At 59.3% G+C, this 4223-nt stretch overlaps 1 protein-coding gene across 1 annotated transcript in view; it reads right to left on the bottom strand.

Moving 5' to 3' along the window:
- LOC102245431 (chromosome unknown open reading frame, human C1orf159) overlaps nucleotides 1-184 on the bottom strand; it is a 10384-nt gene extending 10200 nt beyond the window's left edge. The window contains exon 1 of the mRNA XM_014543784.1: nucleotides 40-184. The gene's annotated coding sequence lies outside the window, so the exon portion shown is untranslated. The remainder of the gene's footprint in view (nucleotides 1-39) is intronic.
- Between the last annotated feature and the right edge of the window lie 4039 nt (nucleotides 185-4223).

The following is a 4223-nucleotide window of genomic DNA, read 5'->3' as shown; positions in this document are numbered from 1 at the left end:
ACGGGCCCGCCGCCCGCCCACTCCCAGCCTTTCACTCACCCTGGCGCCCCTTGGGTTCCTCTTTCGTACCCCCCGCCCGCCAGGTGGTCGCGCCGAGCACCTTGGGACTTGTAGTCTCATCGCTGCCACAGCCCGGGTGCCAGGGCACGAGACTACCAGCCCCGAACTACACTTCCCGGCGGTCTTCGCAAGAGCCCACTCTCGCCAGGTGGGTTCCGCTACAGGATTCTCGCGAGGCCGTGAGAGGCGCGCGCGGAGCGAACTGGGAAGTGTAGTATAGGGCGCCGCGGTCCTAGCCTCCGGGCCCTGTACTGGGCTAGGGAGGGAGGAGGTGGAGGGGAGAACTACACTGCCCAGGATTCCTCGCGCGCGGACGGTCTTTGGCGTTGCTAGGAGACCGGAAAGCCCGGCGGCGGCAGGACAGCAGCGGGCCGCGAAGTGCTGACAGCAGCTCTGACCCGGTTTCGGGCGCGGATAGAAGGCTCCCGCCTGCGGCCGAAGCGACGCTGGCGCCGGCCGCCCCTCGGCTCCACTAGAGCAAGTAACAGCACAGAGCCATGTGGCCGATGTGCGGAGGCCGTTGTCTGAGCGGATGGGAGAGCACGCGGACTAACCCATTTCGCTGCTGAGCGCCTTGAGGACGCTCACTGTCTCCGAGTGGCGTCTGCAAAAACCGAGGCTTCCCAGCCCAGACCCTTCGGACGCTTGGCTGCGAGGCCCGCGCGGGTCCCGGCCAAGCTGGGCAGGGACGTTCACTCCGCGTCGGGGGGTGATGTGGAGCCTCTGTGGGGTCAGATGAAACAGGGTATCGCGGTGCCGGGTCAAACCTCCCTTGGACATGCAGAGCGCCCCGGGGGAAGGGGGGTGCCAAGGAGCTTCTGGGAGAAAAGACAGAGACTGACCACTGCCCTTCTCGTGTCCAGCCTGGTTATACCTTCCCTGGGGGTGGGGTTGGCCCCCAGAGCGAGCAGGCAGGCAGGGGCACTGGGTGTGCCGGGGGGTGTCATCCTAAGAGAGGCGCTGCTCTCTGCGTCCCGGGCGAAGCCAGTTTTCCTCAAGGGCCACTTGGAGAGCAGTGTCTGGGCCGGTGACTGAACAGAGACCTGTGGCTTGGCCTGGACCAGGGAGGGGCCACCACCGTGCACGACTGTTACACAGGCTCTGCAGGTCTAGCCGCACGTCCACGTCCACGGGACTATGAGCAGACGGGTGACTGGGTTCCTCTGAGCTAGTGAAGCTGGTTGGACTGGTTCCTTTTCCCGCCCAAGCTCCACCCCATGGACTCCCGGGAGGGAGTGCGCCCCAATCAGTCCCAAGACCATGGGTCAAGGTGACAGGACTGGCCCCCTGGGCTGGCTTTGTCCCAACAGGGCACCAAAGTGGGTGGAATTTCCACATGTGTGGTCTCAGGCTCGGCCTCTGAGCCACCCTGGACAAAAGTGACAGCCTCTCAGCGAGTCACATTGTGCTCATGAAAGGGATGCCCCTCAGGCCTGTGGCAGGCCTCGATGTTGTCTCCAGATCCGGCCTAGAATGACACCACGTTTCCACCAGCATCCCTGAGGTCGTCTGGGTGAGAGGTGGGTGCCATCAGGGCCAGGAGCTGCAGGTGTGCTAGACCATGGGGGCCGCAGGACAGCCGGCACCTGCCCACACCCCCGGCCCCAGGCTCCTTGGCTCTGGGATGCCCATCTGCCGAGTCCTGGGGGTTCTCCCCTCTCGACGCCGTCTCAGGACATCGTCCCCAGCTGGAATGTCCAGAGTTTTCAGCAGCCACAGAGTCTTTCAGCACGAGGTGTTCCCCAAGCAAAGGGATGGGGTCAGGAGGGAGAGTGGGTGTGACTGCTCAGCGGGGGTTCAGCATCTGCTGGGTTTCTCTCCTTGGCAGCGGGAGGTTCGGTTCCAGGATGCCCCTCAGGCCTCTGGCCTCGGAATGACACCACCAGAAACGGGCGTGTGCGACCAGCGTGAGCTGGTCTCTGACGGCAGCAGGTTTTCAGAATGATGCGACTGACGGCGGCGGCGATAAACACGCCTGAGAACTAAGTCACGCCCGGGAAGGTGAAGCTCACGTGAGCACGAGGAACCTGGGCCCCGACCCGGGACCTCTGAGCACTCCGATCCCGTCTGCGTCCCGGCTCTCGCTCTGCCGTCTGCTAAGGCGCCTGCCACGCATCGCAGAATGACTTTCCGGGTCCAGGAGCCGAGCCGTGTCCTGCACTCCGATCCCGTCTGCGTCCCGGCTCTCGCTCTGCTGTCTGCTAAGGCGCCTCCTGCGCCTGCCACGCATCGCAGAATGACCTTCCGGGTCCAGGAGCCGAGCCGTGTCCACCTCCTGGGCTGCTGCTGAAGACCCGGGGACGCAGTGGTCCCGGCCTCGTGGGATTTGTTTCTGAGGCCGTGGTTCCCCCCGGAACCTCCCCACCGTCATCTGTCCGTTCACCACAAATCGGTCACTCAGGGCTTCTCGGCAAGGTCGAGCCCAGGCTCCCTGAAACGCCACCGGAGAAGCCTGGGCGCGAGGCTGCTGAGTGCAGAGGACTGAGTCTGCCGAGGCCGGGCCGGGCCGGGTTGTGGTGTTCGGTGAGGAGCAGGCTTGGTTAGGACTGGACTCGGGTCCCGGTGGCAGTTCATGGTTGGTGGACACAGGAAGGCAAAGGTTCAGGGGTCTTTGGGGGATCTGTTGAAAGCCTGGTGTTTAAGGTTTTTTTTTTGCCATAAAGTTCCTGAAATGAACAATAAAGTTCTTTTATCTTTCTGTGCAGGAGTTTGTTTCTTTTTCTTTTTTAATATATTTTATTGATTTTTTACAGAGAGGAAGGGAGAGAGATAGAGAGTTAGAAACATCGATGAGAGAGAAACATCGACCAGCTGCCTCCTGCACACCTCCTACTGGGGATGTGCCCGCAACCCAGGTACATGCCCTTGACCGGAATCGAACCTGGGACCTTTCAGTCCGCAGGCCGACGCTCTATCCAGTGAGCCAAACCGGTTTCAGTAGGAGATTGTTTCTTTTTGTTTTGTTAATCGTCACCCAAGGATATTTTTTCCATTGACTTTAGAGAGAGTGGGAGGGAGGGAAGGGAGAGAGAGAGGGAGAAACATTGATGTGAGAGAGGCACATAGATTGGTTGCCTCCTCCCCCTCCCAACAGGGCTGGGGATCAAACTTGCAACCCAGTACGTGCCTTTGACTGGGAATCAAACCCGGGACCTGGGACTCCTCAGGGCAAGATCAGGTGCTCTAACCACTGATCCACCAGCCAGGGCTGTGCAGGGGGATCTTGAAGCCCCGCCCATGCCTCCGTCCGAGGCCCCGGGATCCTCACCTTCCTGAGCTGGGGAGGGTCCCTCCCCTCCTACAGGGCCAAGAGGGCTTCTGTTTGTTTTTATTTTTAATCAGGAACAGATGTTGACTCTCAAATACTTTTTAAAAACATCCATCGAAGCCCTGGCTGGTTTGGCTCAATGGAAAGAGCCTCAGCCTGAGGACTAAAGCCCCGGGTTCGAGTCTGGTCAGGGCACATGCCTGGGTTTCGGGCTCGATCCCCAGTAGGGGGCATGCAGGGGGCAGCCGATCAATGATTCTCTCTCATCAATGATGTTTCTATCTTTCATCCCCTCTCCCTTCCTCTCTGAAATCAATAAAAAGATTTTAAAAAGTCTATTGAGGTGATCAGATGGTTTCTCTTTCTTAGTTCGTTCTTGTGTTGAATTACATTGATTTTCTACTGTTAAGCCAACCTTCCGTTCCTGGGGGACCCCATCTGGGCACGATACGGTATCCTGTCCCCGTGTTGCTGCACAGTTTGCCAACACCGTCCAAGTTAAGGATTAATTAGCTCAGAACTTCCTGTCTGTGTTGAGAGGGACTCGCCGCAGAGCTGGCTGCAGTTCACTGTGGAGCCGGGCTTTTCCGTGAGAAGATTCTTAACCGTATCCTCAGTTTCTTCTCTTTTAGAAAAAAAACCTGTGTTTGTTATTTATTTTTAAATAAATTTTATTGATGTCAGCGAGGGTCTTGGTTTCTGTGCTCGGCCCGTTGCTGTAACATGGCCGTTGGAGCAAAGGGATTGCAGCCCCTGGGTGACCCGCAGCTTCAGAAAGAGGGGAAGCCACAGCGGCTCAGGGCAGAGCCGGGACCAGCTGCTCGCACGGGGCCAGGATGGGCCCAGAGGAGCCTGAGCCTCGGAAAACAGCCCCCCCACCCCCCCGGGGCTCCTT

The sequence above is a fragment of the Myotis brandtii genome, unplaced genomic scaffold (genome assembly GCF_000412655.1).
Source record: "Myotis brandtii unplaced genomic scaffold, ASM41265v1 scaffold334, whole genome shotgun sequence".
In the NCBI taxonomy this organism is placed as follows: domain Eukaryota; kingdom Metazoa; phylum Chordata; class Mammalia; order Chiroptera; family Vespertilionidae; genus Myotis; species Myotis brandtii.
This window is presented reverse-complemented; position numbering and strand designations above follow the sequence as displayed.